Source organism: Engraulis encrasicolus, chromosome 23 (assembly GCF_034702125.1).
Source record: "Engraulis encrasicolus isolate BLACKSEA-1 chromosome 23, IST_EnEncr_1.0, whole genome shotgun sequence".
In the NCBI taxonomy this organism is placed as follows: Eukaryota; Metazoa; Chordata; class Actinopteri; order Clupeiformes; family Engraulidae; genus Engraulis; species Engraulis encrasicolus.
Window position 1 is genome coordinate 38,973,706 of NC_085879.1, and position 20,000 is coordinate 38,993,705.

At 47.2% G+C, this 20,000-nt stretch overlaps 1 protein-coding gene across 6 annotated transcripts in view; it reads left to right on the forward strand.

The window, feature by feature from the left end:
* Window positions 1-20,000, forward strand: part of diaph2 (diaphanous-related formin 2) — a 642,359-nt gene that overhangs the window by 309,817 nt on the left and 312,542 nt on the right. The gene's annotated exons all lie outside the window — the stretch shown is intronic.

Sequence of the window (20,000 nt, forward strand, 5' to 3'; positions counted from 1 at the left end):
TTCAAGTGTTACCCCAGAACAATGAGGTTTCATTTAATTAGGCCCCTAGTAGTCGGTGAAAATCACTCCCATTATTTGACACCATTATTCAAATGTCAGCCGCGTGCTCTGTCTGTCCGTCCGTCCTCCTGTCCAAGTGCACCCCGTTCGCGGTGTCCGTGACACGCCGTTTGTTGTCCTTCTCATATCTCAATTTAATGGCGTCATTAAATGCAGCTTCAAAGTAATTAAGCGGAGAGGGTTACTGACATTTTATATGTCTTATTCTCTCTCTCTCTCTCTCTCTCTCTCTCTCCCTCTCTCTCTCTCCCTCTCTCCCTCTCTCTCTTTCCAATTTCACTCTCTCAGGGTCTGTATGTGTGTATGTGCGTTTATGCGTGTATGTGCTTATCTATATGCATGTGCATGAACCTGTCTATTGGTGGCGTCCATACCTGAGAAGTACAGTATTATTTTGGATTTGTGACTTTAACGGCTTCCCGCAGTTCTTTCAGCAGTTAAAATGTGTAAAGTGTCAAGTCTCACACTAAATCTCACACATTCTAACACGCCAAACAGGAGGCAGATTGACTGGAGTTTTGAAATGGACTTTTCTTTCACACTGCTGGCTGGCAGCTCAGTATATATATATTTTTATCACAGCTTTACCAGTTGACAGTGTGAGAGTATTCAGTGCTTAAGTACCTTCTTCCGTCATTGAGCACAGCTCCGTGGCTCCAACATGAATCTATTCATGATGCACTGCACAAAGCACACACACACCAGGTACATGGATGTGTACACTAAGTCCTTTATGAAGAACAGTGTAATATAGAAGTGAGTATGCCGAATGAGAGGGAAAATGCATAGCCTCATTTCCTTCAATAGCAGGAAAAAAATGCACATGTTGCTGTGTGGACATCTTACATTGATATGTCATAGCCACAGGTCAAGGTATTACTCGCCTATACTTGCTGTGGTGTTCATGGCGTCCGCTCAATGCCAGAGCAATCGAAGAGAACATTTGCTTCAAAAGGATACTGTGGCAAACTCACCTGTACTGAACTTTATGTAGGCTACACAGCCACACATACACATACTTTACAGACATATATGCACACAAAGGTGGATGTGAAGCCGCTATTGCTGTTAATGAAGCGAATTCTCTTCAATGATCACACGGATGTACTGTACACATGCAGGCAGGCAGGCAGGCAGGCAGGCAGGCAGGCAGGCAGGCAGGCAGGCAGGCAGGCAGGCAGGCAGGCAGGCAGGCAGGCAGGCAGGCAGGCAGCGCACACACTGCCTTTCGTCATTTCGTCAGCACCCTCAGATTTCCTGTTTGGCCTGCAGCCTCCATGCGGTTGGAGATCACTGAAGTGCAAGACACAAGAAGATGGAAGACAACAAACCAAATCAAAATCATTCTCCATCTTTACACAGCTCATTAATGGTCTGCGTGTAGTACAGAGGCCGCCAGTGAGATTTTGGTTACATGCCAACACTTGAGTAGAGTTATACACTCTTTCCCTAGCAGATGCTGCTGTTTTAGTGCAAAAAAACAACACAGATTAACAATTTTTGGGTCGGTGTTCGTCAAGGAGGAAGGGAGGACGCTTTCACCGTGGTTGGTAGCGCCATCAGCACCGCTACAGCGTTTTGGAAGCGACGTGGACTTGGCTCGTGGATAGGCGTGGGGCAGAAGGGGGGTCAGCTCTGACCCCTCACCCAAGCATAACCCTCTTTGATGAGGCATGTCATGTGGCAGAGCATGCCACACGGACCCCTACGGCACCCAACTTCTGCCCGACTTTGGTTCCTGGCTGCAACACCTCCATGGCAAGTCGGGGGTGGGGGGAGAGAGGACTTTGTTGAAATTTTAATGCGTGTTTGACCTAGATTCTGCACAGGGGTATCGCAGGCAGACGCTCTTGCATCTTTGTGTGTGTGTGTGTGTGTGTGTGTGTGTGTGTGTGTGTGTGTGTGTGTGTGTGTGTGTGTGTGTGTGTGTGTGTGTGTGTGTGTGTGTGTGTGTGTGTGTGTGTGTGTGTGTGTGTACATCTGTACGTCTGTGATGTGTGTTGCTCTTTGTGTTGTCAGCTGTGAGGAATAGACTTCTATTGATCAGTAGGCGGGGCAAAGACAGGCAGACACGCTGTGTATACATGAGAGGGTGTCTTGTCTTGTTTTTTTTTCACAACGTGCATTAAAACTTTCCTTGGGAATGGTGGATATTCAGGAAAGAGAGCTGTAGAGGGAGAATATAGAGTTGGTACATGTAAATCTCTATTGAAAAATTCAAATCGTGTCGAGGGAAAGAAGAGGCACTTAAAGGGTAGATAGGGAGAGGGGCTGGCGGAATGGTTTCAAAAGCCCCTCTGACACGGAAGCGCAAATTACTGCCGCAAAATAAAATAAAAAATGAAAGTATAATAACAACTATAATGACGTTGCTATTGCATGCTCATGGTAGGTGCTTGACAGAATGAAGATTGAATTACATCTTTTCGGGGGAGTCACTCGACAGTCTCATGTCCTCCCCTCTTCTTCTTCTTCCCCTCCTCACGTTGCTTTTGTTGTGGTGAAAGTGGGGTCCACTTAAGCAGAAAATGCTGCAAAACAGCCGCCATTGGGGCTGAAAGCCTTTCTTGACTATAATCAGGCGAGGCAGACTTTATGTCCCCTCGCTCGCGTATTCTGTCTCTCTCTCTCTCTCTCTCTCTCTCTCTCTCTCTCTCTCTCTCTCTCTCTCTCTCTCTCTCTCTCTCTCTCTCTCTCTCAGTAGTCCTCCTCATCTGTCATCTTCCCTTCCTGCTGTAGCAGCCTGCTCTGATTTTCCAGCCGCCATTATGCTACATCTGCAGCTCTCTATTAGGGAATCACTGACCTCAGCTCACCTGTTAGCAAGTTGAGGGAGAGAAAGAGAGGCAGGCAGACAGACAGGCAGACAGACACACAGACAGACACACAGACAGACACACAGACAGGCACACAGACAGGCACACAGACAGGCACACAGAAAGAAGTGCACTTCAGTGTTGTACTGGTGGACACTTACAGTCCTAGATTGTCATTAGGGGCATTGAGCCAAATTGTGATTTTTGTGTTAAACACGAATGTTGACACATGAACTGTTGACAGATGTAATGCTCGAGACAAATCAAGTCATATTTAGATCAAATGTTTTGAAATGGCTCTCCAACTGTAGTGTGACATTGGCAACACATGTGTCTGGCACTCAAATCAGCCTCTAGTCACACACCCACTCTATTACATCTGTTTAGCATCAACAAGTGGCTATTATGAGTCGATGAGTATCTCTGGTGGTGATGTGCTTTATGTTGACATATTGGCATCGTCAGCATTATAAAACCTAGGAAGTATCCATCCAACCACAAACAGAAAGGATTTTGAAAGTAGTCTCTTGAGTAGACAGGGGACAACTTCTATTGAATGACACATTTGAATTTTGGATTTTTTTTTCAGAAGTACAGTAGCAGACAGATGCATATTTTTTTACAGAAGTTTGAAAGTTTCTCAATACATTCAGATTTCAGAGGGGCACAAAACGCACCAGGCCATCCACACCATTTTGACAAGCTAGCTTTGTAAGAGACCCAACAGACCATGAAGAAAGTTAGGATATACAGGCCTACATATAAACTAAACTGTGTTTCTGAAAGACAGTGTTGAAAGTTTAAGTCCATATAGTGTCAAGTAATGTCAGTGTTGTGGGGGATTTATTTACATTAAGAAAGTAAGAGGTACTGGTAAGTTGTTTAAAACCGCATGGACTCGTCACCTGGAAAGTAAAATAGAAAAAAAAAACATCAAGTATAGTAAAGAAAAGACAAGGGAACATTATGCCAAAGATGTGCATGTATCTTTGATGTATCTAAAGTCCCTGGCATTGTTTTTTTTTGTAATTTGTAATACTGCAACCAACACATTGAAGCAAGGTGCAGAAGTTTATAGTCTTCTCAGGCGTTCCTGCTCATCAATAATGTAGGGAAAACATATAAACATGGAAAAAACCCCACTGTATTCCCCTTCAGGTGAGCAATTTCAGGTCACCTTCGTGCACACCTCCCTCTCATTACTGAACCCCATCTTCATGTCCCTCCTCTCCCAGGTCAAAGGTCACTCCTCTTTGTGCCTGTAACAAACAAACCGTTGCGTAATTAATGAAACTCCAGCCGGTTTCCTCTCTTCCTCTTCCATCTCGCTCTCTCGCTCACTCTCTCGCTTGCTCTCTCGGTGGAGCAGAGCCTGGGAGGCTGATCGGAGCGGAAAAGTGATGACAGCACGACAGCGAGCGCCGAGAAGCGAAGAAGAGTAGAGGAGAGAGGCCAATAGAAACGAGGTGGGCAGGGATTCCTCATTGGTGATTAAAAATAACCTTTCCTGCAACTGAGAAGCTGTTAGCCGTGCCCTTTCATTCCTGAAAATGCCATGGCAGACTCGGGTCTAATGATGCTGCAATGGTTTCAAGGCAATTACACAGCCTCCAAATTGATCCCAAAGCATTGGATGCACCGAGAGGCTGCCCCGCACAATCGGCCAAGCAGTCCAGGCCTGGGTGATTTAGACTCATTAGCCAGTGCCGGTTGTTACCACGATGAGTGGCGGGTGAGCCTAACAAGGGGTGGGTGCAGCTGGAGCCGATACGGGGGTGAAGATAGGATTGGAGGTATCAGATGGAGGGGTTGTGGTGCGGTGCGGTGCGGGGTGGAGGGGTTGGATGAGGAGGTGGAGGATGGAGTTGGAATGAGCATCGTCAACACTCCTAGTGGGCATGTGCCTGGGGGCGGAGTGTTGTGTTCTGTTCTGTGACGTCCGCCATGGAGGAGAATGACAACAAATGAACATGCAGAGTAACTACAGCACTGCAGGGTGAGATGTCCTTGGTACTCTCTCCCATGGGTTTGTTCTCTAGGTGGTTGCCCCAGTCGGATGCAGTCTGGCCGTAGGATTCTTGTCATCCCCAAGGCCCTGAACAGCAAACTACGTACGAATTAGCTACTATTGTCCCATTTATTTCACCTTAGAAGAGCTGTTCCCTTTTCTCTTTTTTCAAGGTATATATCGTGTATATATACACTGTATTTTTCCCCCTTCAATTCAACATTTCACTGTATCATCGACTTGTGCTGGTTGGTCCTTCAATAAGTCGTTGTGGCTCCTATGCAGGTGGATGCTTTTCCCTTTTTGTAGTTCTGTAGCCACACATTCACACACACACACACACACACACACACACACACACACACACACACACACACACACACACACACACACACACACACACACACACACACACACACACACACACACACACACACACACACACACACACACACACACACACACACACACACACACACACACACACACACACACACACCATTCATCCCCCACCAATTAGTCTCCTCCAAAGCGGTTGGTGTGCCAGTGCTTTTTCTGCCATCGCTGACTGTGTGTTCAAACAAGCCTTTTCTGTGACGAGCCAGTGTATCTCTCTTCGCCTTCATCTTACAGTGGAGCACAGATCAACTGTGCAGGATAATTTTCGCTACCAAAGGGAAGTGATGAGAGGGGATCGGCGAGCCAGGATGCAAAGTGACAGTACTGTGCCAGTACTTTTTGTGTGTGTTTTTATTATTTATTTCTGTATTTATTTATTTATTTTTTGTTCCTGTGTCAGAGTGGCTGTTGGTGAATATTAAAGAGCACATTTTTGTACAAATTTGCCAGGGATGAACCTTTCTCTTGCTCTTGCTTACTTTGAACACTTTAGCAAGGGATGGCACGGATCTGTGCATCGGCTCTTTGAAGCGCTGTGATGTAATTTAAATCCGACACGAAGTGAGGTTGAGGAACAAGCACATCACGTCGCATCTGAATGCCAGGCAGTGCTTACTAAGCCACTATTAGTTATTTTTATTTCCTCGGGCACGTACAAAAAAAAGGATGTCTGCGGGTGTATGTACACTGCAGTAGCAGTAGCACTGCCAGGAAGGCACTGGTGTATGGAGTACAGAGACAGTAAGAAGAGAAGGCAGAGACAGACGCATGCAACTCGAGACAGAAGGTGCTCTCCTCTCTCTGCATTCATTGTGAAGTCACGCCTCCCCGGCCTTGGCAGGGGTACCACTGGCACAAGTGGGACCAGGCCCTCTTTCATGAAACGCCATGTGTGACGCTTCGCCTGTGCTGTGCGACTTCGCCCCTTGTGACACTCGCAAAAAGTTTCTAAAGCTCAGGCTTTTGAAGTCTCACCTCAAGACGGCAGATGCCTCACACTCTCTCCGGAGAAAACCCGCCAAGTTCTTGAAACACAAACTCTGCGAATTATGATTAGATAATTGGCCTGTCAGTCAGTCATTTTTGGCTTGCCCCGAGGAAGATGCCTCATCAGCTTCACAGCATCATCCCTCTGATAATGTTTTACATCCTGTGCTATGTTTTTCCTTGTCTAAACATGCTGACCGCTAGTAGTGCATTATGTTATGTGGTTAGAGGATTGTGGTCATTGAGATGAAAGAAGAAGGGGAAAAAACACTATACAGCTATTTCTCTGCTTTTCCTTTGCCTAGTGCTCTCACCCATCTAGTCAAGATGGCAGGATGGCACAACTGGGCAGATGGCCTTTGATTCTGCTTGTGTCAAGGAGCTCATCATTCATTTAGCTGCCACCTCTCTCATTACTCTGTTTATTTATTATTTATTGAAACGGGCCCACTCCAGTCAACATGTGGCAAATTCACCACTTTCCTTCTTCTCTCTCTCTCTCTCTCTCTCTCTCTCTCTCTCTCTCTCTCTCTCTCTCGCTATCTCTCGCTATCTCTCGCTATCTCTCTCCCTCCTTCCTTCCCTCTCATACTCACACCCGGGGCATTTCCAAGGGCCCTGCATGACCATCTGTCGGCGCAATGAGGCCAAAAAGTTGGTGTGTGTCAGGAGCTAAGGGCTTGTCTTGTATTCCTCATACCCTCTCTGTGCAGGGGATCGCGGCAAAGGCTGCCAGGTTCTCTCATGAGTCTCAGAAAAACTCCAGGTATTGGCTTACCCCACGCCTCTTGAGACATATTCTGTATTCTGTTTTTTTTATTGATTTGATTTATTTGATTAGATTTTTTTATTGATCTTAGGAGATCACAACTTCAGGTAGGAACAAGGAACAAGATGCATTCAGAATCACGCCTTGTCAATGCAGATGAGGAAGCATCACAGTGATGAACACTAAAAACAAAAGCTGCTATCTAGAAGCTTTTTTGTGGAAATTGTGTGAAAAGCACATTTGCATTCTGTTTTATCAAATATTGACTGCTTTATCACTAATTTTCTCTGCAATTACTGTTGTTGTTTATTTTTAAACAGTATTTGAAAACAAACCATTAGCCATGAAGTTCCACAAATTATGTAGCACTCCCTTGTTTAAGTATTACATACGTATTCCATGTGCTATCCCTTTTTTTTGTTTCTTGGCCAAGATTACGAAGGATGTTGGGTCTTTTAAACATGTTTACACGGAACAGCATGGTAGGCTCTCCACCACGCCGGAGAAGAAAGGACCCAATTTGTGAGATGGTCATGGCTAATGTAGAACTCAATTACTAGCTTCCTCACGCTTCGGTTGCTTAGCCACTATGAGGGAAAAAAAACACAGCAAAATACCACACAGATGTACGGATAGCAAACATATGGACAACAGAGTGCAGACCGTAACGCATCCATGGTTAGATCAGGCCTGCCGACAGGGGGGGACAAAAGGGTATATTTTCCCGGGACCAGGGAGATAGGGGGCCCAGAATTGGGTCCCATTGACATTGTATGTATTGGGTAGGGATCCCTTTCAGATGACTTTGTCCCGGACCCAGCAAAAGCTGTCAGCGGCCCTGGGTTACATAAATACTTTAATAAATTAATAAAGTGTCACGGCACTGGCGTAATGCTGAACCTTGCTTCCTACCGTACCGCTGTTGACTTCTTCATGCATGGGCTAATTCAGCACAGAGGATTGGGGGTATTAGGGAGGCTAGAAGGCCCGAGGAGCTTGTTTGAAACATGCGTTGCCTTTAGCCTGTGGCTGGTGGAGGTGAATGTTTGGGGTAATGCTTGAGTGGATGAGTAGCCAAGGGAGGGGTGTGTGTGCGCGCGCCTGTGTGCCTACGTGCCTACGTGCCTACCTGTGTTTGTGTGCATGCGTGCGTGTGTGTTTGTGTGCGTGCGTGTGTGTGTTTGAGTGTGCGCGCGTGCACGCACAAGCGCATGTGTGCGTGCATGTGTGTGCGCGTGTGAGGAAGTGCGTGTGCATATGTGTGTGCGTGCATGTGATTGTGTGTGTGTGTGTGTGTGTGTGTGTGTGTGTGTGTGTGTGTGTGTGTGTGTGTGTGTGTGTGTGTGTGTGTGTGTGTGTGTGTACGTGTTTATTGTAGAAGGGTGGTGGCGAAGGGGGTCAGAGTGTTTGAAGCGTGCTCTTTCCTTTATCCTCTGGCTCTGCAGTCCTGGCTGGCAGCACTATTACACCCCCCCCCCATCCACCCCCACCCCCCAGCACATTACACGCTTCAGACAGCTGCAGTCTTATCAAGCACCTCATCTTCCTCAACACACAGCCAGCACAACTCCCATCATCTGGGAAAATATTTATTCATAGCCCTGTGTCGTTACCCTCTCTTCTCCATCTCTATCGCTCCCTCTCCTTTTCTTATCCCCTCCATTTCTCTCTTTCTTTAGCACTCCCTCTTTCCAGTCCTCTGCCCCCCCCTCTCTCTCTCTCTGTCTCTCTGTCTCTCTGTCTCTCTGTCTCTCTCTCTCTCTCTCTCTCTCCCCCCTCTACCTCAATCTGTCTTTCTCTCTTCCCCTCTTTCTTTTCTTCCTGCTCCTCTTCCATCTTCCATCTTCCTCTAGCTTGTCGCCTCCCCTCCTCTCCATCACAACCTTTTCTTCACAGTGTGTTGATGTAGGTTGGGTTTTATTTACCTATTACTCTATCCTTTTCTCCCAACCATTCAAGGTGAACCGCACATTTTAAGTAGACAGGGATCTGTTGTTATCACATATGTAAATACAGTACTAAAAATGTGTGAAGGTGGGCCCGTAGAAACATGGGGTTGTGGAGTTGTTGTTGTTCATGTTCAGTAATTAGTTTGTTTCTCTTTTGTTGCTCTGGGATGCATGTCTCAACCACTTTTCTTTGCAATGGTTGCAATGCTTGGTTGCACTGCAATTTTCAATAGGCAACCTACTGTACTCGCCGGTTATCAACAGCACTTTTGAGAAACATGGTCCTGGGGTGCGTTTTCTCGAAAGCGTAGTTGTTAGCAGCTAGCAACTTTGGTAGTTGTCAATGGGGAATTGCATTGCAAACAGCAAAATAGCTAACAAAGGTAGCAACTATGGTTTCCATGAATGCACCCCTGGTTATTCTCTACTTATTATATGGTTGTGACGTCATCTGTCGAATGCTCCATTCATTTCAACGGGACTCCCCAACGTTCGGACGTCTGTTATTTTTCGATAACGGATGGGTTGGTCTATAACAGACCGCTGTCAATGGCAACAAGACTTTTCACTGCTAAAGCGACTTTTCAACAAGACTCTAATCAGCTGCTGTGATAGACAGCACCCGTTGTCCTGGCTACCGCTGTCAATGGCAACAAGACGTTCACTGCTAAAGCCACTGGCTTGTATACAAGTCAGTGGCTAAAGCGAATGTTTCATATCACTCCGCAGGGGGTCCGGTCTTTTGTCACTCTAATCAGCTGCTGTGATAGACAACACCTGTTGTCCTGGCTAGCCTACCTAGCTGTTGCCTAGCGGTGTTCCACAACGGCACTGTTTTGTTTTGCGCAGCAACAATCTTAACATTAAATAGGTCTAAAGAAATGGCCCCGCATGTGTGAATCATTTAAGTATATCCATATAATAAGCGGGTTAACTTTCGGCGAGTCGGTCGCTTTGTGGAATAGCAGCACTTCAGAGAGAACAAGACCCCTCCGCTCCGCGTCAGGGTCTAAAGATTCTCTCTGTCGTGCTGCTATTCCACGGTAGCGACCTTCTCGCCGAACGTTAACCCTTACTTATTTACCCCCCATTTCTGCTTACCTGATACAGCCATTTGGAAACATCTTAATGGAACAAGTGCAGGGACATCATGCTGGCTGACATGGTGGGTCAAGTAGCTCTGTTTTGCCAAATCTAAATGTCTTAATATGAAACGGGCTCCGAGCTAATGCTTTTCCCCTTTCATACATCTTACATAAACCTTGCGTCTTTAAGAGCACAAAAGCCTTCTGTTCATTTTTATTTTTATTTTCTTTTTAGATGGACTGTTGGTTTTCTGTTGCTACAAAAGAATGAAAGAGGAATGCCTTAGGAGAACATGTTGTTTGTTAATGTCATTTTATTTCTTTATTTATTTATTTATTTTTTTAGAAATGATGGGGTTTTTTTGTATTCCGTAAGCAAAAACCCTTCACCTCAGGCATAGAATTGGACATTAGGTCCATCTGGGTACTCGGAGGACCTCAAGTCACACTGCTGACACATGCTCAAGAATATGTTTTCCCAGGTCCAAAAAAAAAATCATCTGGAACGTATTAGTTTGCCCACCAATTTACCAGATGCTTTACTGCCATACAGAGTGTAGCACTCCCTTTCACTTGTCCCCCTCTCCGGCTAGCTCAAACTCCTTCCAGAAACTACAGATTGACATGTCACATATGGTCTTCAGTGTCTGTCTGACGGCACTGAAGTTTCAAGTTTGGATATTGGATTTGTATGATCATGGGGATAGAACACGATTGGTGTGCAGATGTTCTTGCCAACAGTCCTCACGTTGAAGTAGGATCTGTGTGTGTGGGCGTGTGCGTGCACTTGCGTATACGTGAGTGTGCGTGCGTTTACAACCACTACCTCCCCCACACCTGTACTGCGTGTACACACAGTCCTCTCCATGTTTCCGCTTTGTAGTAACACTCTTAAGAGATGTTGTAAGCTCAAAAAGTGGTTGCTGATACCCATCGCAGGCCTGTCAAAGTGGCCTCGGGTCTCCCTGCCATTCTTAAGCCAAGCCAGGCCCTGCCAAGGCGAAATCCACAGAGCCGCAACCCAACAAGTAGGAAAGTCACAGCCAAAAAGGAAGAAGGAAGGATGGGAAAAAAAGAGAAATCTGCGGGACTTTAAGAGCCACCTTTGACTGCTCTTAATCTTCTCAGTAGGCGCGCACACAGACTCCCACTGTCAGGCCAGCGACTTCTGGAGATCTCCATCCATCCTACGCTGTGATCTGGGCTCTCGCCGAACAACTTGGCTCTTTTTTTTTTTTTTTTTTGCGTTTCGCTCTTTATATGTACTGTATGTATTTATATATTTAAATAGGAGAAAAACATGAGCCAAATCGCTTGTGCAAATGTGATCTGACTTACTACCCCGAGTGACTCTCCCTCCCTCGTAGCAATCTTCTTACTTAAAGTAACATGCTTAGCATTGCTCGCTCACCAAAATAGCTTAGGAAACAAGGTTTCTGCCAGCTGCTTAAGAAATGTGGAGAAGCATGAAGTGACATCCCAGTGAGTGAAGTGACTTTTTTTCTTTTTCCTCTCCTTTTTTTCCCCCCTCCACCCCGAGCCGTGCCAACAGCCACTGAAGGAATTTGTCAAAAGGGCGGGTATGAATGCCACGGCTGGCGCCAAAAAAAAAGAAAAAGAAAACATATTCAGAAGAATGCATCTTGCACCATTGGGTGATTGGTGGAGCATCACAGAGAGGAAATAGACCTGGTGTCAAGCAAATATATCAGGTTCCTGGCCAACCTCAGGATGAGGGCAGCATAGAGGGAGCCACAAAGGGCACCACTCGAACTGGTATTAACACAGCACTCAGGGAGTGAGTCTGAGAAAATGTGTGTATCTGTGTATGTCTGTGTGTGCGTGCGTGTGTGTGTGTGTGTGTGTGTGTGTGTGTGTGTGTGTGTGTGTGTGTGTGTGTGTGTGTGTGCGTGCGTGTGTTTGCGCGCGTGTGTTTGCGTGCGTGTGTGCGCGTGCACGCGTGCGTGCGTGCGTGTGCGTGTGCGTGTGTTTGTGTGTGCGTGTGTCTTTTTGTGTATCTCTACTATGTGTGCGGTTGCCAAGAGAGAGTGCAGGGAGGAAGAGTCAAGAGTGGAAGCAGTCCTAGCAACACACTGAGCATCCGTGCCCAGTTGGTGATGACCTTTAAAAGAGTATATGTCTACAGGCACACAGACACGGAAACACGGGAAAAAGGCAAGAAAAATGTGGATGTGCCATCTTGTAGGCTTTTCCTCTGAGAGGTCAAGATAGTCAAGACATCTTAAAAAAAAATGTCACACTATTTTTTTTTCTCTCTAAAATTTGGATCTCGTATTTTTTTCTCAGTTCAAACTCATAGCTACCGTAAAACTCAAAATGAGTTTATTAACATCTTTATTTTTTTATTGACTGTTTTTTTTTTGACTCGTGATGTTTTTGAAACTCATCAATTACGACAGCTCTGTGCCCTGACTGACTGAGTGGCTCATGAGAGTGTGTGAGTAAAGTAAGACTTTGTATGAGGCTTGATGTACTTCCCAGGCATCCATCACTGACAGCAAAATGAATCCACCAAATATTCAATAGAGAACCTCGGGGGCCTTTATCGCTCATTCGTTATAAGTTGGATTAATTCTATCCCGGAGATTTGTCTTTCTGGCACCCCGGTGCTACAAAATGAATGTCTCTCAATCTTTCCCCTCCAGGAGGCTGCAACTCTGGGGTGAATTTCTCGAAACCAAAGTTGCTTACTACATTAGCTACTTCGTTGCTTTCAATGCATTTTCCCATTGGCAACTACCGAAGTTGCTAACAGGCTAACAACTTCTATTTTTTATAAACTAACCCCTGCTATATACGCTGAATGCGAAGGCCTCTAGTTTTTAAAGGTGCGTCCCCCATTGGTAATGCAGATTAAGCAGGCACCACAGGCGTGTAATATGTGTAATTTGGACACTCATTATTCATTAATGATTCCAATATTGTTCTTTTTTTGGGGGGTTGTTCACATGCTGAATTGTCCAACTGTTAAACCACCCGTCTTCAGTACTGCTCTTTTACATACATCAATTTCACAAACTCCCGACACCTTTAGTTAGACGGCTTGTGCATCAAGACAAATTGTGTACCTGTGTGTGTGTGTGTGTGTGTGTGTGTGTGTGTGTGTGTGTGTGTGTGTGTGTGTGTGTGTGTGTGTGTGTGTGTGTGTGTGTGTGTGTGTGTGTGTGTGTGTGTGTGTGTGTGTGTGTGTGTGTGTGTGTGTGTGATCTCACAGAGGAGTAGCTTAATTTTTTTAATCCTCCCAAGTGTCATGAGTTGGTAGGTGTACACGCAGAGTTAAAATTGGGCATCAGACCTCTTCTGTTAATCTGCCGTTTGTATTGCAATTGAGTAATACAATACAGCCAGTCGAAGCTCAGCTCCCTATGGTGCACAATAGTATTTATAGTAATGCAATATATTGAAGTATTGACCACTTCGAGTACAGTTGCGGAAGCCATTTTAACCACCGGACATACACGTATGTAATTAAAAAGTTAAATGACTGCTGGACTCCATTCATCCCACTTCTCTCCCCATCGAATTTCTTCTCCAAATCCTTTTTTTGATCTATTTTTTTTGGAGCCTAGGGACTGGTTTCCAAGCAAGTATAACTGTGTAGTGTCCTCCCTCCTCCATGCTTTAACGATGCCCCTTTTCTCATGAGCCTAAGGCTATGCACAAGGCTGTGTGGAGAAGCAGCAGCAGCAGCAGCAGCAGGGCCAGGCCAGCTGTTGATGGACAAGTGCAAGGGAATGAATGCAGCAAGTCCTCCCCAGCCCAGAGTGGCACGTAGCCCCAGGGCTGTAGCGGGACTCACTGACCACCCTGCCTGGCACACCGCCATGAGCGTAAAGACCCAAGCTTACGGGTTGTTCGAGGAACCGCAGACGCACGCACGCACGCGCACGCACGCGCACACACACACACACACACACACACACACACACACACACACACACACACACACACACACACACACACACACACACACACTCACACACACACACACACAGGCCACCATATCTCCATCTTTACACACACACACACACACACACACACACACACACACACACACACACACACACACACACACACACACACACACACACACACACACACACACACACACACACACACACACACACACACACACACACACACACACACACACACACACACCCACCCAGGCCACCATCATATCCATCTTTTGCGCCTAACCTCCTGTTGACCCTACATATGGCTTTCTCTCAGCCTCGTCCCTGCCGTCAGACTATAAGACAAGAGGGAAATGTTTAGACGCAGATGTGTGTTTCTTTGCTGCACTGCACCAGTGAGAGTCAAGTGGTAACTACGTACTCAGTATTGCACTGTTGAATCTCCAAGTGCACACACACCCCTGTTTACTTGGCCTAGTCTCCTGCGGAGGAGTTTTGACCTATTGACCGGCCCGAACAGCTTTCCGAGTCTCACCGCTGACTTGCTCCACACGGAAGCTGTCCGGCATTCTGAATGAGCACAGGGGTGTGTGTTTCTTTCTTCACTTGCTTAATGCTGGCGGCCTCGGTATCCATTTTGGACTTTCCAGTCCGGCGTTCTAGCCTCGTCTTTATTGTGTTATCCTGTCTGAATAATACCCGATCAATCTCCTCTCCTCTTTTCCACCACTCATGTCCACATGGGAAAACCCCAGGCCCCTTACTGTCCAGGCTCGCCCCCCGATTCGTCCATCCGTCTTGCTCGGAGTCACATCAATCCCCTACCCTCCCAGCAGGGAAAGGTTATCCCCAATTGAGCCCTTGACACCGGATCCGTCACCGGGAGCCCAGGGTCCATCTGGAGCCCGCCATGCCATGCCATGCCATGTGATGCGAAGCGGCTCAGTCATGTGTCACCTTCTGGCCGTGATATCATTGGTCTGCTCTCTCTCTCTCTCTCTCTCTCTCTCTCTCTCTCTCTCTCTCTCTCTCTCTCTCTCTCTCACACTCTTTCTTTCTCTCTCTCTCTCTCTCTCTCTCTCTCTCTCTCTCTCTCTCTCTCGCGCTTTTGCTCTCTCTCTCTCTCTCTCTTTCTCTCTCTCTCCCTCTCTCTCTCTCTCTCTCTCTCTCTCGCTTTCAATTCTCTCTCTCTCGCTTTCAATTCTCTCTCACTTTTGCTCTCTCTCTCACTTTTGCTCTCTCTCTCTCTCTCTCTCTCTCTCTCTCTCTCTCTCTCTCTCTCTCTCTCTCGCTCTCTCTCTCTCTCTTTCTCTCTCTCTCACGTCACGTCACTGTGTCCCGCTAAAAGCTCCCCGCTGTGACACCAGGAGGTGGTGTAAAGCTGTTTGTATAGTTCTGTGTGTGTGTGTGTGTGTGTGTGTGTGTGTGTGTGTGTGTGTGTGTGTGTGTGTGTGTGTGTGTGTGTGTGTGTGTGTGTGTGTGTGTGTGTGTGTGTGTGTGTGTGTGTGTGGAAGTGAATGTACCAGTATCTGCGTTTGTGTGTGTGTGTGAGAGAGGGTATTTATGTATGAGTATTAGTATGTGTTTGTGAGGCCATGTGTTTGCCAGGCCATGTGTCTCATGATAACCGTATGACATGCAAGGCCTTACAAAGCTCCATTAGCACAGAACAGTACAGATAAACCCACTTCAAAGGCTTGGCTCAAGCTCAGAGATATGTATCATGCGGTCATTGATCTGCCGATTACTAATTCATTTATTTATTTACTTCAGAAGAATGATTTCATGAAATGTGCGTGGGATGGGGGTAGGTCCTGATGTGATCTTGCTTGAATGCCTAGCTTTTGCCTTTTAGACTCGATGCATATGAGCAGCATTGTTAGAGAAAGCACAGGTGTATGTGTGGGATGATTGAGGAGGTGGGATCCATTGTTTTGCTATTTTGTGTGTGTGTATGTGTCTCTGTATTTTTTGGTCTCATGACCCATTAAGAAGATCCCTCTTTAGGGGGAAAAAAGAGTGAAACATCTCATTTGTTTGACTTTATATTAACCTCAAGCAACTCTCTCCGCCAGTCAATTAGTACATAACTTGGAAACATCTGTGTGTGTGGGACAGCTCAGAACAGAGGGTGACTTTTTATTGTTTTGATTTCATCCCTCAACTGTCCGCCGCTCTGAGAGGATCTTGGGGGGGTGGGGGGGTGGCAGAGGGAGAGAGAGAGCGAGTGCACAGACAGCCAGAGGAGTATTATAGGCGCCTCATTTTAGGAGCTAATTCAGACACAGTTTGCATCACCAAACGCAACAAAAAGAAAAACCCCAGCGGAGGGTGCCGTACAGAGAGCAGTCGCAAATGAACACGGCAGAGAGAGTCTGGCAAGCCATATGCCCGATGTGTTTCCAATTTCGATTGTATCAAAACAGATGCCGCCTTAACATGAATTATCTGCTTTTTATTGCTTGTCACTGCGGATTAAGAACACCCCCTGACCTACCATGTTATATGGGATTTCATTCTCCCGCTTTTTTTTCTTCTTCATCTGCGATCTGCGCTTTTCTTTTTTTTTTCCTTCTTCAGTGGGCCCCCATTCTTGTAATGAGAGCTGCTGTGATATTTTATTCATAGTTTGTGGTGAATTGTCATGGAAGTCCAAACCAATTGTGAACTGTGTCGAGACGCGATGCGGCGCGGGGTTGATATTTATTGCTGTCAGAATAGGCAGTGATGGAACAGCGGTCTTCAACACTTGAAGGGTCTGCCCAGTCAGCGTATTACCATCTCCCTCCCCTCCCTCCCCCTCTCTCTCTCTCTCTCTCTCTCTCTCTCTCTCTCTCTCTCTGTCTCTCTCTCTCTCTCTCTCTCTCTCTCTCCTCTCTCTCTCTCTCTCACACACACACACACACACACACAACACACACACACACACACACACACACACACACACACACACACACACACACACACACACACACACACACATTTATGCACCGTGCTTTGCCCAGATGATAGATTTTCCATCTAAATGGATTAAGCTTTCATTTCTTACATCTGACCACAGACCATGGGAGGGGGGAGACTTAGAGGAGCAGACACACACACACACACACACACACACACACACACACACACACACACACACACACACACACACACACACACACACACACACACACACACACACACACACACACACACACACACACACACACACACACACACACACACACACACACACACACCTACCTTTGCATATCCTCACAATTGCTCATACAGCCACCCCTGTAGAGCTCAGCCCCTCCACCAAACCACAAAGCCGTACCGCCGAAACACCTCTGTGTCTGTTTTTGACATTTCAGCGGGGTGATGTGAGCCCCCATCCCACCTCCCTCGTCTTGCTTTCCATCATCTGCTTTCTGCTTTTGCCGTCTTTGTTTTCTCTTGCACACTCTTTCTCTCTTTCTCCCTTTCCCCTCCCCTCCTCTTCTCTCCTCTCCTCTCCTCTCTCCTCTCACCCGACTCCTCTGGGCCCTATTCAAACTTGCATCATATTCCCCTTTCTCCTCTTTCTCTCAATTCGCATGTGTGGTTTATCCCCTTTTCAGCTGTTAGATTATGCAAAGGTAAAAATAGAGTGAAAGAGACAAAACAGATTTTTATTCATGGAACAAGCCCGTGTCTCAGACCTCCCAGTCTAGAGAAATATTTGCCAAATCGTTTGTGACAAGCATGTCACGGAAGGAGAATGGCAAGTTGTTCAGTCTTGACAGTTATTATGTGTTCCCTATTTTAAAGCCGGGACAAAAAAAAAACCCAGCACAGCCTCCATCCGGCCCTCTATGCATATGAAGTCTCCTCAGTGCGAATGCTTGCACTTCATTTCTTCAACGACCTTCTTCACGACGGACATGTAGATTCACAAACGTAAGCAGATATACGAGAAAAGATCTTTTTTCCCAATCTTACACAATCTTTTTTTTTTTCTGAGTGTGAACTGAACCGTTTTGCGTAGGTTTAGAGGGAGACTTTAGTGTTGGTGAAAAAGACATTGAGATGTCATGCTGGATGGATGTAGAAGAATGAGAATACTGACTGGCTTGTGGAAAAGCCTGGGAAAAAGGGCCTTCAGTATTGAAGTATGAAGAATTCAGCGAGTTGATCCTTTCAGTTCTTCCTGCTCCTGCTTTCCTTTTCCTCAGATCCATAGGAGATTGTAGCTCAGACAGCGGCCAGCTTCTGTTCCTTGGCAAGACAAGAGAGCTTGCAAGGAGTTTGAGGAGCTACCACCGGTCATGACCTCCATTCTGACACATGTTGCCAAGATTCATCTGGGCAATTGTGTGCCCTAAAAGGATTTAGAGGGGACGGTGGTGCTGGTGGATGAGGAGGGAGGGATGAATGTCTTTTTGGGGGGGGGGGGGGGGGGGGGGGGGGGTGGATGGGGGTGAATTGGGGAGGGATTGAAGGTCTCTAGGAGGGGGTGGTGATGGAGGAGGAGGTGGAGGCGGTGGAGGAGGAGGCTTTGGAGGGGGTGTGTGGAGGAGGCTTTGGAGGGGGTGTGTGGAGGAGGTTGTGGATGGCAAGGGCGGAAGGTCTGTGGTGGTGTCGGTGTTGGTGGATATGGAGGGAGGAAGGTCTGTGGTGGAGGGGATGGAGGGGGTATCGGGGGAGTGTTGGTTGGAAGAGAGGGTTTGCGGGGGTGGCGGGTTGCAGCTAGCTAGCGGGTTGGCAAGCGGTCGGTGGTGCACTGGGCCCAGGATTTATGTGTGTGTGTGTGTGTGTGTGTGTGTGTGTGTGTGTGTGTGTGTGTGTGTGTGTCTGTGTGTGTGTCTGTGTCTGTGTGTGTGTCTGTGTGTGCTCTGTGTGTGTCCCAGCTCCTCAATGAAAAACAGTTGCCCCTTTTATTTGGCGGTTAGTGTGTGTGTCACGGAAGCCGCTGTGCAAATATTGGCTGTCCTGTAGCACCTGCTGCCGAGGCTGTGTCTGTCCCCCCCGGCACACACTAACCCCCCCAACCCGCCTCATCCCCGCACCCGCTCCCCGCCTTTTCCCCAAAACCCATACCCACACCCCCATTCCCAAACTCCGCCAACAACCTACCCTACCGACCCCTGCTCTGCTCTCCCCTCTCCCCTCTATCCTGTTGCCAGCGCGTCACCGGCCACTCCATTTGTCACCGCACAATGGGGGCTTGCGGCCCCACAAAGGGAGGCGCATTCCAGCAGCGGCGGCATGGCGCAGCCCATGGCGGACGGCCCAGAGCGGGTAAACACAGCGGGGGGGGCAATTCACTCCTCCAGGAGGCTGGAGGGGGCTGGAACAGCAGGGGGATTACTGCCTGTGCTGTGTGCCCCCTCGTATATACACGCACGCAGGCACGCATGCATGCAGACACACTACACAAACACGCACAGAAGACACATGCGCACGCACACACACATGTGTGCATACACGCGCTCACATGAGCATACACGCACATGCACACACAGAGGACACACACACACACACACACACACACACACACACACACACACACACACACACACACACACACACACACACACACACACACACACACACACACACACACACACACACACACACACAGGACACACACACACACACACACACACACACACACACAGAGGTTATGGGAATGAGCTGGACAAACAAGAGTAGTTTTATGTCTGCGGTGGCTCACCCCGGATCACCCTTCCCCCTCGCATTACCACATGTATGGTGGGCTTAGTAGAAGATGTTGCCATGCTGGAAGTCCCTGAAATGGGATTGTATCTAAACCGCCTCCCCCCCCTAACACACACATATATCCACCCCTCAAAAGGAGAACATTGTCATGCATACATAGTCCACCTTAATTTCCATTTTCCTTTTGAGACGGCATCAGGGATGGTGGTGGTACTACTTCTATCACCGCTAGTTGGCCTACTACCGCTACTTGTACGACTGCTACTATGAGCTATCCTTATTG